This window comes from Hemibagrus wyckioides, linkage group LG14 (genome assembly GCF_019097595.1).
Source record: "Hemibagrus wyckioides isolate EC202008001 linkage group LG14, SWU_Hwy_1.0, whole genome shotgun sequence".
Lineage (NCBI taxonomy): Eukaryota > Metazoa > Chordata > Actinopteri > Siluriformes > Bagridae > Hemibagrus > Hemibagrus wyckioides.
The window spans coordinates 1,940,193-1,958,898 of record NC_080723.1 but is presented as its reverse complement, the minus strand read 5'-3'; the positions used below and the strand labels follow the sequence as shown (position 1 = coordinate 1,958,898).

General features: G+C 40.5%; 1 protein-coding gene across 2 annotated transcripts in view; it reads right to left on the bottom strand.

Annotated features, from left to right (window-relative positions):
* tln2b (talin 2b) overlaps window positions 1-16,337 on the bottom strand; it is a 131,573-nt gene extending 115,236 nt beyond the window's left edge. For both annotated transcript variants that reach the window (XM_058407501.1, XM_058407503.1), the window contains exon 1: window positions 16,179-16,337. The gene's annotated coding sequence lies outside the window, so the exon portion shown is untranslated. The remainder of the gene's footprint in view (window positions 1-16,178) is intronic.
* Between the last annotated feature and the right edge of the window lie 2,369 nt (window positions 16,338-18,706).

Here is an 18,706-nt window from a genome sequence, read left to right as displayed (position 1 = left end):
TCCAGCATAAATACAGCTTGCTTTTAAAAAGTATAAAAGGTCAATCGTATATTGTATCTCTCTGGGCTTTGTAACAGAGCCTCTTCTGGGGGGTTTTCAGTCTACATGTAAACTTTAAGAGATATTATCTGCAAACTCAGTGGAATGCAGAAAATTATACTTTGTCTGTTATTTAATGCTCAGCAGGACTGACATGAAGCTCTCAGATTGTACCTTGGTGGTTACTCTGGAGCCTTAAGTGCAATTTGCTGTACAGTTCTGACTAAACTGTTTTATCCATCTTGTACAGTTTACTGATTAAATGTTCTTGTTATTTTTAGAGAAATGAAGATAATCAGGTACTGCTTTAATTTATTAAGTGAACTAATGACCTTCTATAATTCTGCTTGGTCTTTAGGATTACATGCAGAGGAAAGGAGAACACCAAAAACACAAAGAAAAGAAAATACTAAAAACATATCCTTGATTTGATCTCTGGGTAGTGGTCAGTCAGAACCTGGTCACTTGGGTTTCTGTTAATGTCCTGGGACTGCAGAACTCAGTACTACTTGCACCTCACTTGCACACTCCTCATTTTTATTGCATACATTTTTATTTACAGTGAGGATTTGCATATAATGCAGTTAATATATAAACAGATTTGCACACATACTTTATACTGTACATACTTATTGTTCCATCTACCTATTTACCCATCTGTCCACTCATCCATCCATACACCTACCCATCCATCTATCTACCTACCAATCTATCCTTCCATCCATCCACCCATCAATCCCTTCATCCATCCATCCACCCAGCTATCCATACATCTACCCATCTATCCACATATCTACCCATCGATCCCTCCATCCATATATCTATCCATCCATCCATATATCCATCCACCTACCCATCCATCTATCTACCTACCTATCTATCCTTCCATCCATCCATCATTCCATATATCTATCCATCCATATATCTATCCATCCATCTATCCATCCACTCATCCGTCCACCTACCTACCTATCTATCCTTCCATCCATCCATCCATCCATCCATCAACCCTTCCATCCATCCATATATCTATCTATCCACCCTTCAATATATCCATCCATCCATCCGTACACCTTCCTATCCATCCACTCATCCATCCACCTACCTATCCATCCACCCACCTACTTACCCATCTATCCATCTGCCCATCCATCCATCCATCAACCCTTCCATCCATCCATATATCTATCTATCCATCCATGTATCCATCCATCCATCCATCCGTACACCTACCTATCCATCCATCCATCCATCCATCTACTTACCCATCTATCCATCCATCCACCCACCCACCCAACAAAAACTTGAAACTCCCATCCATCCATCCATCCATCCATCCACCTATTTATCCATCCACCTACTTACCGACCCATCCATCCACCTATCTATCTATCAAACTCGAAACTTGATCTAGTATCCTTTCAGTTTCCTCCCAATTTTTTATTGTAAATTAATTTTAATTGCATTTTATTTATGCTTAATCAACTCTTGTATTTACATTACATTTGAGCATTTTGCAGACACAATTATCCAGAGTGACAGTCATACAACGGAGCAGTTAAAGTTTAAGAGACTTGCTTAGGTAGCAGTGCTGGAATTTGAACTCATGACCTTCCAATCAATAGCCCAAAATCTTAACCAGTGAGCTGTACTTTACCTCTTCACTTACTCTACCATTTACTCTATGTTCACTGCCTGTAATACAGTACGATGGTTTTAAATCACAAAATGCACTATTTACAGTTCATCTAAGATATAAACGAATACATTTGTGCTAAACTGATCCCAGATATTTCAATCTCTTTCATGTTTTCCCTCTTAGTCACTTAATCTCCTCACTCTGGTTGTGTCCCTGCCATAAATTCACATGGTGTGTACTACCGTAGCCCTCTGGGGATGCTGACAGTGTATCTAAGAGGCAGAAGTGTGGCAGGGAAAGATGAAGGTTGCTGTAGGTATAGCTGGGTCAGCAGCATACGACCGAATGCTTCAGCACCACAGCTTACTTAGGAGAAAATGGCTGTATCCACTCGACAAGGACATTATCCAGCCATGTGATGGCTTAACAAAAGAAACAGAGCAGTTGTATTATTTTCAGAGTGCGCACGGGAAACTGGAGTTGTATCTACTGTTAACTTTATAGTGGCACTCACGATTCAGGCTGATGTATAATTTTTGTCTTAGCTGCTGCTTATTACCACTATTACCCTCCATCACCCATTTCCCCACAGAGTATCTCCATTATTTTAAGAGATGAATGATACTGCCACTATTGCCGTCCCACTACAATGCTGACTAAAAATTTTCATTAGAAAAGTAATGGCTTGCAGGCAAATGAAAGCTTCTTGGCATGGAAATCCCTTTCTTGTGCTGTTTATCCCTTTACTCTTGGCCACTTTCTGAACGAGCTGCACACTGAGCAATCTCTTAAGCAGTGCTGACATTAACCCCATACTCCAAAGAACCAGGCTGCCAACAAGGGCTACACCAAGCCACTGCATCAGTTTCTGTCTCAGTGCTGGCCTGATGATTCAAAAGGGAGAACCCTAGCAGTCTGGCGCTAGGAGAGCCCCCATGCTAATTCTCTTAATGGACTTTTAGACTCTCTGGGACGTTGCCAAGTGTACAGTTAACACTCATTCCGAGAGCTGGAGAGCTGTTTCAAAGGGACCAAAGTAAAAACCTAATAAACACACGGGCTTTCCATGTGACAAAAAACCCAAATTGATAGAAATGGACCAAAAAAAAAATGTTTTTTAACCTGTTAATACCATCACCTTACATTAAATATTAGAAAATGCAAGGGTCTGTGCAAGGTCTATTTTGATTTCACTTTACTAACCATTATCAGTAACATATCACATTCAACCTAATTAAAGCAGACATTCTTCCAAGTAGAAAGCTAGAACCATTCCAAGAACCTCTGTATGAACATCTGTAAGAACAATGCAATTAAAGCACAGTGTTGATGTCTACAGAAAAAAACAGGAACAGTATGTACACGGATTTAAAAAAAATAAAAATAAAAAAGAAGAACTGCGACATTTTCTTGTTGCATGGCTTTAAATAAAAGTTGTCTCAAGCCAGTGCAGCTTGCCAATCACATAAAAAAATCCATTGGGTGCCTTTTAAGGCGACTAAATAAGATCCATATGAGTCGACTCCTAATCAGGTCACTTTTAATAAGCCTTTAAATCAAAGCTGAAGTAAGCCATTGCAGGAAAAAAGTCACACTTAACAAGTTTCCTGTAGAATCTACACAGAGTTAAATAGCCAGCAGTGAGGTACAGAGCTGTGGGCTTGCTGTAGGGCTCTAACTCCATGGAGAACCAACAATACACCCTGATCACTTCAGGAACAGTGCTGATGGTACTCGGTAACTGCAGATTTGAGGAAACAAACAGAAATCTGACAACCGAAATATTTTCAAAAGCAACTCATAATGGAACCCTACAAAACGTGTAACCAAGTTTCTCAATATACAAGTTTATTAATCATGTGACCATTCCTAAATATTTCTACATTACTGACAGAGTTCATACTTAGCTTGGAACGAATGAAGCAGAGAATACATTTTAGCATCATGTTGCTAACTAGCCTTAACATTAACTAGCTAAATTATTCAGCTTAGCTAGCTAGCTGTTTCTCCATCATCATCTCTTGTTAGGAAACTCAGAAATACACTATATTGACAAAAGTTTTGGGACACCCCTACAAATCATTGAATTCGGGTGTTTTCAGCTCAGCCCCTTAGTTCCAGTGAAAGGAACTCTTAATGCTTCAGCTTCATACCAAGACATTTTGGACAATTTCATGCTTTGTGGGAACAGTTTGGGGATGACCCCTTCCTGTTCCAACATGACCACACACCAGTGCACAAAGCAAGGTCCTGAGTCCTGACCTCAACCCAATAGAACACCTTTGGGATGAATTAGAGCGGAGACTGCGAGCCAGGCCTTCTCATCCAACATCAGTGCCTGACCTCACAAATGTGCTTCTAAAGGAATAATTCCCATTAACAGACTCCTAATAGTTGAAGCTGTTATAGCTGTAAAGGGCGGGCCAACTCCATATTACATTCATGTGTATGTAAAGGCAGACGTCCCAGTTTTGGCCTGGCTCACAGTCTCCGCTCTAATTCATCCCAAAGGTGTTCTATCTGGCATTCAGAGTTCCTTTCACTGGAACCTAGGGGTTGAGCCCAACCTCTGAAAAACACCACCTGAATCCAATCATTTGGAGGGTTGTCCCAAAACTTTTGCCAATATAGTGTGTCTTAAGTAACAAGTCGTGTCTGTGAGATGTGTGGTATTTATACACTGAATAAAGAGCTTCTGCAATATTCTGTTCTGTGTTTGACCTTACTTTCTCTTTTTTGTTTTAGTCAGCCAGAGATACTAACATTAGTAACATGGAAGACAGAAACCAGAACTTTACCCCTACTGCGTGTCTCTAGTGTGTGTGTGTGTGTGTGTGTGTGTGTGTGTGTGTGTGTGAGTGTGTGAGAGAGAGAGAGAGAGAGAGAGAGAGAGAGAGAAAGAGAGACACTGGACAGGATGATAAATGCTGAGGATTTTTTTTAACCTGTTTTTTTTGGTGTGTACAGAGGTACACAAAGAGCTGAGTACACATTAGCGAGCTGGCTAGCTAGCAATAGGAAGAAAACAGCAGGGTTTCCGACACCATGCTACAACTAAGCCTGTAGACCTGATGCCACCTCTGTCACTAACAAGCTACATAAAAACAACTCCAATCCAAAAAATACTGAAAATGTATTATTTTGATCTCCATGCATTATACCGACTGTTAACTTTAATATCATCCATCAGAAGAGAAAACATCCAGTAAAAGATATCTTTTCCTCCTAGTACCTGTTTATTGCTGTTATTTACGAGTCTTCATAAGCCGATGCTTGCAGATTATATTTACATATTATATTGTGATAATATATACCATTATCCCAATCTATAAATATTTAATTACATGATACTGACCATTCTAGTTTCATTTAAAATACAAGAAATAAATTCTATAATTGATTATAAATGGGATTCATAAGATTTGTGCTGAACGCAAGATTGCAAGGCAGAGCACACGGACATCAGTCTTCCTCTAATCGGTGCATGAAGGAGGAAGAAGAATGGCCAGATGGACCTCAGATTCAGTGATTCAATTCTGCGGTTTCTTTCACTCACTTCATTGCCTCTTAGCATTTATTCACACAGCATTAGCACTAGCTTTCGGGAGCTTGATTACGAAATGCTGCCCTTTCCAAATCTGCTTGAGAGCACACAAGACAGTATCTCATAATCTTTAGCATAAAATCAATGATCCTCTGCAGAGAAAAGATAAGAGATCTAGATATCCACCCCCGAAAAAAACAAAACTGTGGCTGTCCTTGTTCTAAATGAATCCTTTCTAAGGAGGTAATTAACACCACTACCCTACATTCTGATATGCTGGCCCTTACACGAAGGTCTGAGGATGAACCCCTGCTTGGCCTCGTGCACTATGCCAGGTCTAATTGGTGCAGTTATGTGGCAGTAAAAACACCAGAGGCAAGTGTCTGAATTAACATTACTTAGCAACTGAAAAGCCAGCGTAGTCTGACACCAACATCCAATCAAGCAGTAATTGGAGGAAAAGAAAACACACACACATCATTTTCTCATATTCAAGCCATATTTTTAATTTTTCAATACCACCATTTATCTGGCTCCTGGAATACACCCTGTACATGTTAGTGTGTTTTGTGTGCCAACACACACACACACACACACACTCAACTGAGGAAGGTCTGTTAATTCACTGATTAGTTGAATCAGGTGTGCTGGAACATGAAAAAACACCAAATGTGCATGATACCAGGACTAAAGATGAGAGTTTTAGCATGTAGTGCCTAAAATACATCAGTGAACTAGATACAACACAACTCTGACACTAGTCTGCTATTTCAGACCAATAATCAGCCCAATGCTGAAACTTAAACATTCCTGTTTTTAAGTCTTTCTATTTAATCATATTTTAATTACCAGTAAAGTACAGTCCTTAATAAAATGCAAATAATGCTATTTATTGTTTGAAGGCAAGTGTGACCTGCTTTACAAAAACACACATTCATCATCCCGGATAGGACACAGAAGAAACGTGTGACCTGAGCCAACACATTCTTCACCTTCTGACTGGTGACAAATTAATGGAAAAAGCCTGTAAACTCTATTATGCTGTGGAAGACATTTTACTGGCATGGTTTAAGTTCACTCGTCCCCTTAAGAGGGAAAGTCACCGTAAATCCATGCAAAGTTAGACTGACTGATCGGCTTTATTCCACGATGAATCATTGCTCTTCTAGTGGGAGTGGTCTCTTTGAGGATGACTCCGCCCCTGTGCACAGTGCCACACCGTTGCCCGTGGAACGGTTTGAGGAGTATGAAAATTAAGTAAATCACGTGATGTGGTCTTCACAGTCAGCAAGGAACTGGGAATAAATACCTAGGGGAGATTTTGGAGCATGTCAGACACCATCTCCACCACAATCATCGTTTGAGTCAGATGTACGTGCCAGGACTGTCAGTGTGCCATGGGATAAAGTCTCAAACAGTATACTGTTTTTCCCTTTTTTACTTTGCCACCCATCTCCTGTTCCTGTATGTCCAGTATAGAATGGATAGACCAGTGATTTCTCTTATAGAAACCTTATCCTCCACATCAGCATCGCGGTCAACATCCTTGTTTGTGGTCATCAAAAAAACATGATTATAAATCACCAGTGGCTGCAGAGACCACTGTATGATTATCATCAAGCTCTTTCATCACCATCACTACCACATTCGGAACGACTTCTGCCCAGTTACACAGTGACCGTCTTCATTCTTACAGCTGTATGCTATAAAAAGTCCTCCATAGTGAAGCAAACAATGACTCCCATGATGGAAACTTTTACCAACACCCAGAATCCCAAAAACTGTAGCCCAGCAACAGAGTTTATAACAAACCCAGTGATATACACGGACCCTAATCACTCAGTAACGTGCTGCTTGGCCTCTTCAGAACGCTTGTTGCTCTTCCTTTTATTATGCTCACTCCTGTGCTCGAAAAAAGTCCCTCGGAAAAGCTCGGTCTTTGTGGGAGGACAGGAAATGAGAAGAGTGCTGGAAAATGTGGACGAGGCGTGAATAATTTCAACAATGAGACCCTCACTGTGAATCCCCCACCCCCACCCCCACCCTAGAGATCCAGGGAACAAGCGATATTACTGTTCAGTGAAATCCACCTCTTTTCCTGAAACATGCTTAGCTCATCTGGAAGTGTGATGGGTGGGAATCAGTGGAGGTGTGCACTTTCCTAATGTTTCTAGAAGAAATAAATCACACACAAAGATGTTATTTAGACATTGTTTGCCTTCTGTAAAAAAATGTGCCACTAATGTGTCCCATACCCAAGACCTTTTAAGAGAAGGCCCAGAGAGGCAACCTTTCATTAAGGGCACTCAATTGAAGAGGCGTTACGAACTCAGATGTATTCTCCGAAACTGCAGCACCAGAGGCTAAAGACAGCACGGTGCCTTCCTTCAGTCTGCCTTCCGATCTAGAAAAACCCTTTGGCTTGCACTCACAATGAAAGCTTTAAATATAAATCATTATAACTGTACTTCGAAGTATTTACCATTGGGTAACAAAGCCTGGAAAGCCTTTGTATAAATTCTGATGATGTCTCATAAAGCTACATAATAATATAATAACCTAATTAACTTCTTTGGTTATTTTTAATTCTAAGTGAGGCAGCACTAGAGTTTATGAGCACATTTACAAAAGCACTGCTTCTACATTTACAACATTACAAAGCACATTCATAGATCAGAGAAAGCGGCCTAATCAACCCATGCAGAAGTGAACGCTACTAGAGAACTCACTCTCTCATAGCAGTTATGTAGTCATTGTAATGATAATAAGTTATGATATAAAAAAGAAAAAAATGGAGGAAATTCCAGCCCTGGCATGGGCATACTGTACTCCTCAGGTCTGGCCGGCCACCAGACAGAGAGCACAAAGACCCAACCAGACTTCTGGTGTAATGGGCGTGTGGCAGTTCAGCAATTTGGCAAACACACCCACACAACTGCACATTAACAAACACTTCAGCACAATCATGCTTGGCTTCGCTCTCTCTCATTCTGATGACTCTGGAGCTCTTCGCCTTCTCTCAGCACCGACTGAACATTTCCTGAGTGGCATGGATGATGGGACTCATTTGTCAACATTGCGAAGAAAAGGTTCTAAATATGTTTCCTAGGCATAAAATTTGGAATTCTCACACACACATAATAAAATTGGTAAACAAACGTACGTGTGTGTGTGCGCGCGTGTGTGTGTACTCATTTTAAAGAGCACACCAACAATTAATAATATGGCTTCAAATAAATAAAAAGAGAACCTGTGAGATCTAGTTATTGCCACCAGGAGATGTACAAGACACTTTTTCTTTCTTTAATGATTTAATATTAATCAGTAAAATAGAGAGGGATTTAAGCTGTACCATTTAAACATTTTTGTATGTTCATCAGTGGTGGCCGGTCAGTAGGGGGCACTCGGGTGCCGCCCCTTAAAGTTAGCCAGAGAAGAATGCTACTTTAACGCGTTAACAATAATTATATATTTTAATAATGAAATAAAATCATTTAGTCGTACTATTCCACTGTTAGTCACATTATCATTTATTTAAAATTGAAAGAAAATCAAAACTGTATTTCATTTATTTGTGTGTGTGTGTGAGAACTTTTGAAAAGCATGTGACTTGAGGCAGAGGCAATTTTCCTTGGGGCACAGCACTCTGTTCCCTGAATCAGCCCACTTTTGTTGTTAGCGAAATCAATACTGTTTTTATGGCCTCATGTGATTGGACCATTCTCAACGAGTCTCATTAGCGCTCAGCATGATCGTCAGTTAACGGACAGATACTGATTAACGTGGATGCAAGTGAAATATCTCAAGAACAAGGCGTGCAGATGAAGAAAGGAAAAGAATCGAGGAGCTTGGAGCAGATCGACCCAATTTGTAAATTCAGCAGAGGTGAACTGTCCACTCGGTGCTTTTCCAAGACATCATCTTACTGAATGCATTGGCCATGCTGTCAGTGGAAAAGAGACTGGTCACTGAGATGACTGACTTTAACCAAAAGGTCAGTGAGAAATTGGCAAGCCAGAAAGATAGGAGGCCTGTGATTAGGCAACTTTCCAGTGTGTGTATGTGTGGTTTTTAATCAATTTCTTTCATTACTACTGATAAACCCACACTGAACTCAAATTCACTGATTCATAGTACATTTATTGCATGCTTTAACAGTTGACTTTAAACAGTAACACATTCACTATTTTATCTTAGCGGTAATGATAAATAATCACCTGATAAACAGCTAGTTACAGTCCTGCATTACTAACAGTCTGATTGGAAGTTTGTTTCCAAACCCAAACACTACAGCCTCAATCTTACAGATCCAATTTCTTTTCAATTTCTCTCTGCGTGCTTAAAAACATGTAGAACCCTTAGGAGTTCTTGAGTTGTTGTTTCTCTGGAAGAACCCTTATAGTTGAATTATCCAGCAAAAACAAACCCTTGTTCAAAGCACCTTCATGGGTATTGCATCTGTGCCTCTCATTTACCTGTTGTTTTCGATCGGAGGAAAAAATCCTTTTTTATTTTATTAGCACTGGTTTCAGGAGTGGGTATTTGGATAGAAAAAAAAAGATTAGTGTTGCAAGCTAAGTCATTTGGACTGGTCCCTAAAATAAAACAAAAACCTTTCCAAATGGACCAACATCCCCAATGCAGCGGGAGGTTTGGGTCTCATTTCTTCTTTTATTTAATTCCAAAAATAACCAAAGCATTCCATAGACAAATCAGATTACTAGCAATTCACATCAACTAAACAAGCACCAATAAAGATCCTTTCTGCTTAGACTTCTTTATTGACCATGTGTACACAAAGCACCAAACATTTATTTTAATAAATCCCACATTTCAGTGAACATGCATCATTAATAAATAAGAACCCAGGCCTCATTTGGCTTGAGCCACGGAACAAGCAGAGCAATAGGAAAATCCCTTTCTCACCGGATTGTATAGGAAACCTGAACATATCTCTGGCTAATACATGATAAGTTATCATTCACGGCCATTTAAAGGCTACAATTGTGTTTGCAAAGGAAATAGCCAGTCTTTATAATGGATGAACTGCAGGAGTGTCACCTTCCTCCTCCAGAATGACCGGACATAATGTCTCAGTTTCTCATTCATCATAACCGTACATCTTTGTTTTAAAAGAATAAAGAAAAATCATGTACTGTTCCATCGTCAGGAAACATTAGTCCAATAACGCACGGCCGCTCTTATGTAAAAGGTAAAAAAGATGTGGTTCATGCAGCATTTCACTGAAGACCAGAACGCACCAAGCCAAGTGAAACAAGGCCTCAACTGCTGCTATAGTATTTCAAAAGGTCCATTAAAATATCAGTCATAACTAATAGCCTAGATTAAACCGCATAATAGAGTAAATTAATTGAATTCAGTTAATCAAATGAATCATGCTATGAATAATGCACTAAACAACCGTTGTATTTTCTCACAACACAATGCTCAGCCATGCGAACTCCCTAGTGGCACATCTTCTCAGGAGATCATCAGGAGGTGATGAGTTTGAATCCAGAGTCACCTACAGCATGCTGGAGACCGAGAGAGCACAATTACCTCTGCTTTCTGGGTTAGGAGGGATGGTAAATTAATCTTAGACCAGTCAACCAGAACAATGCTAGCTAATTATGGAACAGTTAAAGCTCTCCTTCAAGTGTGTACAGCCATCCTGAGGTACCGTATGAACGGGTCACAAAGATGACCTCACACGTGTCGGAAGAAGCTTTTGTCTGTTCGAACTGATAGCTATTGTAGAATAAGAGAGAAATCCATGTACATGTTATTATTATTTTAAAGACAAATATACTTACTGAATTACACAGAGCCAAGTCAATACCTCACGTCGTTAAACGTAATGCATCCAAAACCATTTATAAGATTATCCACGCCGAAATTTACCATAAAATCTCAGTAGACAGCGTCATAATAGGAAAATGAAAGATGACAAATATACCTGACAAATCTCTCTTTTACGGTACATGCGCCATGTAATGTTCTCAAACAAAAAGACTTCCAGTATGATCGTGTCATAAATCAGCCACAAAACAAAAGAAATAATCCACTCAAGCAAGAAAAGGTTAGTGTTTGCCTTTGCTCTATACAGTAAAGATTTAGAAATCACACCATCCAGGGTCACCCAGAAGAGAACTGGGCTCCCATTTGTCTGGTCCATCTCAAAATTTATTTATTTTTCCATATGTCGTCTTTTTTCACCTCTATTTTGAATATTAAGCATCTAAAGCAATCAGCATTTCCGTAAAACTGCTTGGTGATATTTATCTTGTCTAAAAAGTACTATACAAATAAAACTGGACTGATCTGACTATAAAACACGTTCACGCCCAAGCTGAGGCTGAGAAAACCACTGGGTTTGTTCTGGTTTCATAAATTTGCTAGCTGCCTTCTAAAGCTAGGTAGCAAACTAGCATATGTTAGTAAAAACATATGTTAATGTCAATGTTAGTAATGACATCTAAAATGGGCAAGTGGTTTTATTTATGGCTGATTGATGGTTGATATTTGTAGTTAAAGCCATTGATCATTTTGTCCACAGTTGGGTTGGTTAGGTGGAAAGGAACAAGGTCCATCAATGTATAATGTGCAATTGTGATTCGATTCACGTGCAGTATGCAGGGCTTAGCCTTTCAAACCGGCCAGTTAAAAAGGGAAAGTCCTACAGGACACAAGTACGAAAAACATCACTGACAACAAACAAGATGAGGTAAAAGATTGCTCCGAGTGATTGACATTGCCAGCGCGTTTACCATACTCTGCAATTTTTTCTCGAAACTGTAAACTATGTCTCATGCCCCAGAGCATGGAGTTATAGTCTTGTAAATCGAGGCATGTGGGAAATGCTTTCCTGAGAGAAAAATAAAAAGTATTGTACATTCCAATCATTCAATGTTTACTGGACCGCCTTGCATGAACATAACGTATTCTATCCGAAGTCTTAATGATGCTCCATAATCCAAGTCATTTTGATAATGGCCTCTTTAACAGTATGTATGCGATCGAGCCAAATCAATGGACCAGTCATTTGGTGAGCCTGATTTTAATTATTCCCACAATATAAGACGGTATTGAGAGGGTTACACAATAAGGGGTATGCTGAAATGACTTACAATAATCACCTTATCAGATCGCTTCATCAAAACTCCAAGCAGACCGGGATGTTATGGAATTGTTTTGCTGAGTGTCCAGTAAGAGTATATTAGTCACGTGTTTCCTGACTTTCCTTTTCAGTCTCAGAAATAAAAAATCTTTCGAAAAGCTTTTAAAAAACTGAAAAACAACAACAACAACAACAACAACAACAACTTGTGCTCTATATCAGTCTCCTTTTCAGTATATTTTCCAACATGAACGTTTTCTCCACAAGGCAGCTGCCCTGTTGGTCTTGGAGATTTGGAAAACAAGTATAAATGCAGAAAGCACATTTGTCAAAATGAGATAAGAAAAAGATGTCAGATAAATGTCAGATTCACACACACCAACAGAGTGATGGAGATGGATTCATCTATGATTTAGCAGATGGTTCAAAGGATTTTGAGGTACCGACCTTATCTATTTTGAAGGTTTTCCTCTGATTGAACCATCAGAAGGGTCATTAATAGGCTATTAGACAGCATTTAAAATGTACTTATAGGGACACAAAACACTCCTTGAATCTAGCAGAGTTCTTACGAAGTTCACAAGAGTAAACCGAAAACTATGTAATCAGGCATGACTTCATCAGGCGTTGGACAGCTATCAGAGCTCTGATTTATCCAGAGCCATGTGCTGGTAGAGAACCTCCTGACCTCGTGCATCAGTGAGAGTGAAAGAGAGTAACAACGTGCCGTGCTGGTCCTCAGCCAACAATGATATCTGCACAGCAATGGAAAGGCTCCAAAATACTATATCTATCTTGTTGAATACTCTTTTAAAAGAGAGCCTTATTTTTTTTGTCTTGGCATTACAATCTGGGAACGAATGCTGTTATGTTCTCCTCTCTGCTCTTATGTGGTGCACGATGTCACTGGAATCGCCAGATTTTTATCAGCACCTCTGTAGAGGCAAGAGCCATATCCCAGCTCGAGGTACTTGCTGTGCCGAGAACTAATTATAGCCACGTATAAGGAAGAGAGAGAGCAGGTGTTAGCAAAAGTGGCAAGGGAAAGTGGTCACACAAAGTAGCCTGTGATAACCTTCACTATGTCCTCATAGAGGTTTCCTTCCTTAGGTTGAGTACATCCTAATTAATGGAGTTTTATGTCTACCACTCATTTACCACAACCTCATAACACAGCATGCCTAAGAAAAGAGACTTTTCTTATTGCAGCATGCTGTCTTAGTTAAAAATAAATAAAAAATACAGCACTACTCACTCTATCCCAATTATGCTCCTCAATCACAACTCTCTTCACTTCCACAAATTCATATTCCTCACATCAATCAGCCTGTAACACAATGAGCCAGGCACAAAGTACACTAAGCCCATGATTGTCCTTAGTCTTTTTCAGGAGGGCAGGAAAAAAAAAGAAAAGTGTACAGCATTTAGATCACAGGCTTGACCTCATAACTGCCAGAAAGCCCATTGCACAGCAGTATTAAACATCCGTCTCTTCCTGTCATACAGCATGACTGGCTTCCCGCCCACTGCCTACATTACCTACTACACACCACGTTAGAGGAATAAACAACGGCGAGAGCTCCAGGGTTAAACTACATTAAATCACATGGTTATTTAGTAAATCTACTCTTTTTGAAAATGTACATTGTGGATAGGCATTCACATCAGAATTTCTGCTGTGACACGGCTGCATTAAATCTGCTTAGTGATAAGAAACTACTGAATGAATGAGGATAAAAACAGGAGGTCAATGTGTGGATAGAACTTTCAGGAAAAAAAAAAAAATCCCTGCACCAATACCCCCCCCTTTTTAATGCAATAGCATTTTGCCAACACCCAGTACTGATACCGAACAGATTCTAGTCCTGGAGTACCCCCAGCCCTGCACATTTTAGTGTTCTCCCAGTTAACACGCCCACTTAAACACAGGAAGGGCTGTTAAATAGAGGATTAGTTAAAGCACGGTTGTTACAGCAGGGAAAATTCTAAAGGACAGAGAGTAAACTCCAGAAGCAGGGTTTGAGAACCTGTACAATATATTCACCATCACAGCAGACAAGCCAACGATCTACAATCTTCTACTATGCAAAATATCCAATTTATGACAGGGGCATTCTTTAAGTGTGTGTGTCCTCCATGTGCATCATGTCAGTCAAAATCAACCGTGTTCAGAATGAGGAATGTACCCGAAAATGTCAAACCTGACAGGATACGTTGTAGGTCAGCATCAGTCCTGATATTCCTACTCTGCACAGGAAAGCATCACATACAGAGACCCTATAACAAATAGAGTCAACCTAACCTGCTTACACTTACATCCTGTTAAACAATTCACTCGGTGTGGGACCCAAAAGAAAAGAGAACGTCCACACAAGGTCAAATGTTTCGGCGTCCTCCTGCTTAAATGGAACTTCTAAACGCACTGACCCTTGGCAAAAAGACTGGACATCATTACTCCGGCAGTTAGGCCTAGTCCTGGATTCAGACATGTATCTAAACATGAAGATGACAGACTCCCCTTTCAGAGGGGTGTGGCACTTTTTCAGCTACATGAGGGACTGTACAAGAGCTGCACCTCTTCTTCAAGGACAACTTGATTCAAACTAATTAGATTATTATTATTATTATTATTATTATTATTGATAATGATAAATAATAAGGTGACCAGCTTTTGCCTAGACAAACAGACAGCCTTCTCTTTTCTGCTTAGCACTCAGACACACTGTATGGTCATATGTACATATCCTGCATGAGATGAGCACCTCGGGTGTGTGTGTGTGTGTGTGTGTGTGTGTCATTCGATATTGCAGTAAAGCAGCTGGGAAGTCATGGAGAGAAACACAGGCTGAAATCGGTTTAGGATCACATCAGATTTGGTTATGACTGAAATGCACCTTTGGGGAATTATTGCTGTACTCTCCCTCGAAATCTATCCAGGATGAATGCTAGCTTATTTAAGCCACCAATATCTTAAGCGCACAGTCGATCGATCCCGAAACTTCCGATAATCACAAATCGATCTGAAACAAGATCAGCCCCAGTAATATATGAGCGACCTCCATTTCTCTGCGTTTACACGCCGATGAGACGCGTTACATTGTAACACTGACGCCGTTTCACGCATCCGGTGGTGTTACAGAGTTTTTTTTTTTTTTTACCCCGAGAGTGGCCTCGATAGATAAAGCTAAAGGGAAAGGTAGCGGTGTGCATCGATCGGATAGCAGAGATAAGCGTTAATATGGCGGCGTCAAATTTCGCCCTTTAGCGGTGACCCCCGTCGAGTGGGAGAAACGCCACGGTAACGCTCAAGTCGCTCGAACCGAGCTCGCGCCGGATCCCGTCTTCCCGACATAAACAAGCGGTGTCATTTCAGGAGAGACCCGGATCCTGCATTAAAGCTGGAGGGGTGGCGGTGTGCATGTTGACTTATCTTTAAACACATCAAGCCTGGGAATTGTTGGCGAAGCCTCAAACACACCGGGTTTAATCACAAAAAGCTTTCACGCGCTGTTCGGCGTGCACAAAATGCCAAATAAGGGCTACTTCCATCTTGTATGCACGTCCAGTCTTAGATTCGCCACACACACACACACACACACACACACACACACTCCAACGAGCCAGAAGTAATGAAGCCACATTTCACATTTAGAAGCACGCTTTCTGAGATCAGACGCCCATTCATACTCCACCACCATCACACGCTGGATCCTTCACACTGCGCTATACTGCACGCGCCAAAGCATTGCACGCAGCCTTTACATTTCCTAGCGTGGAGGATATCAAAATATAAGGAGCATTACATTAAAAGAAGGAAGAAGCAAATGGAGAATTCCTACCTGAAATCCAGCAGCGTGGTGCATGAGAGAGGAGCTGGTGTAGAGAGGCAGCAGGCTGGGGGCTACTCCAGCCTCTGTACACTAGAGCTCCGCCCTGCTTATTAAGCTCCCTCATCCAAATCAAACAGTACTAATAGAAGGCGAGAGGAACAGGCAGTCCATCACTAAGCTCAATCACACATCTCCTTCACCGCCGAAACTCACTCGGTGTACTTTATTTATATGTGCTTTGTGCGCGTTTCATTAAAGTGGGTTTAAGCGAGGCGTGCACTGCCTTATTTCACTCTTAAAGGTATATGAGCGGTGCAGTTGCTTGTCAGATGGGAAATGCGAGGTCACTCGAGTTAGACAGGTTCAATTCAAATTTCCTTTTGGATATGAGATGTTGCCAATAGATTTAAAACCAGTGACAAAGAAAAAAAAAATCCAGCCACTTCCTGTACAGCATTCACACACACTACAGACAATTTAGAGACACCTATAGCATATGTTTGGACTGAGGGAGGAAACCGGAATACATGGAGGAAGTCCCCAGGCATGGGGAGAACATGCAAACTCTGTGCACACAGAACAGAAGCAGGGATTGAACCCCCAAACCCCAGAGGTGCGAGACACGCTACCACGGTTCAAGCTACCACTGATGGGCAGTTCAAGCATGGTTCAAGCTACCACTGATGGGCAGTTCAAGCATGGTTCAAGCTACCACTGATGGGCAGTTCAAGCATGGTTCAAGCTACCACTGATGGGCAGTTCAAGCATGGTTCAAGCTACCACTGATGGGCAGTTCAAGCACAGTTCAAGCTACCACTGATGGGTACTTGAGCAAGGTTCTTAACCCTTTCTGTTCCAGGGCCGCTGTTTCAAAATATCTTAGGAAGAACTGGGAAGGAAATCTAGGACAATAATGGTTGGTCATTAAGGGTCAGTTGTGTACCTTACATGAAATTTAATAGTGCATAAATCTTTTCAGGTAAATCATACATTTGAAAGGTAACTGTAAAGGTACAGTTTACTGCTTTTGGTCACTGAGGTCAGATAAAACCAATCACCTGGATGATTTAAGGTGTTCTTTTCTGTTCATTACTGATCTATAGAAACACCAAAGATTTTATAGCAGTTACAGTCTGTTTACACTCGAGAGCATAAAAGCAATCTCCAATTTTTCTCTAAAAAATGTAATGCAACGACCTGCTTAAAAGCCCTTTCCCCAACAACGAATTTCTGAGAAAAATTAGCTTCGTTTTCTTGTCAACATTGGCAGATTTATTTGCAAAGATGGCCTCACTCCTTCTGCATCCGTAACTGAGAGCGTTTTATTAGATATTAATTTTTGAGCCGCTGCCTGCGTACATCATGAATATGCACTGCTCGATAATGAGCCATAAAAACAACAACAAATACATGTGTAGACACACTCTGGAGTCTATTAGCTGCTAAAGGAAAAGTGTAATTCAGTATTATTTGCATGTATCACTGAGCAAAAGGACCTGGCTTTGTATTTGTTCACTCGCATGTTTCCCTTACCCTCAAGTAAGTGTGGATTGTTGTAGAGACATCTCATTGATGACACTGTGTCCTTGTTGGTCAATAAGCTCCAACCACATTTTTCCTCTGGAAAGCAATGACTGAAGGAAAAAAATAGATTGGAGTAACAGTCATGTGTGTATGATGTACTGGGGATATGTGGAGCTAAATATAGTTCCAGAGACAAAAAAAAGTTAACTTGCTTTAGAACAATAATATGCAATATACAGGTTTATGTAGCCTATTTTTCTGCACCATATAAAAATGCAAAACCATATTGCTTCAGCCGTTTAGGTTATTACTCTTAAAAAAGGCTTCTTCAAGGTTCTTCAAGGAAGATCTGAACATTCTTAGTTTCTTAGACCTAATAGTGATCTACTTTGTGCTACACAAACCAAATAATTGTGCAGTCTTCTATATATATATATATATGGCATCTTATTTTCTTATTTTTGACCCACACACACATACAGTAATACAGTATACACCGATCCGCCCTAACATTATGAGCAGTACCAGGTGAATAAGAATAGGACTGATGATCTCCTCATCATGGCACCTGTTAGTGGGTGGGATATATTAGGCAGCATGTGAACATTTTGTCCTCAAAGTTGATGTTAGAAGCAGGAAAAATGGACAAGTGTAAAGATTTGAGTGAGTTTGACAAAAGGCCAAATTGTGATGGCTAGACCACTGGATCAGAGCATCTCCAAAACTGCAGCTCTTGTGGGGTGTTCCCGGTCTGCAGTGGTCAGTATCTATCAAAATTATCCTTTAAGTCCTGTAGGCCGCACCTTGCAACTTACAAGACTTAAAGGGTCTGCTGCTAATATCTTGGTGCCAGATACCACAGCACACCTTCAGGGATCTAGTGGAGTCCATGCCTCGATGAGTCAGGGCTGTTTTGGCAGCAAAAAGGGGGACTGACACAATATTAAGCAAGTGGTCATAATGTTATGTCTGATCTGTGCATATCCAGCTTAAAATAATAATATTGCCGTAAT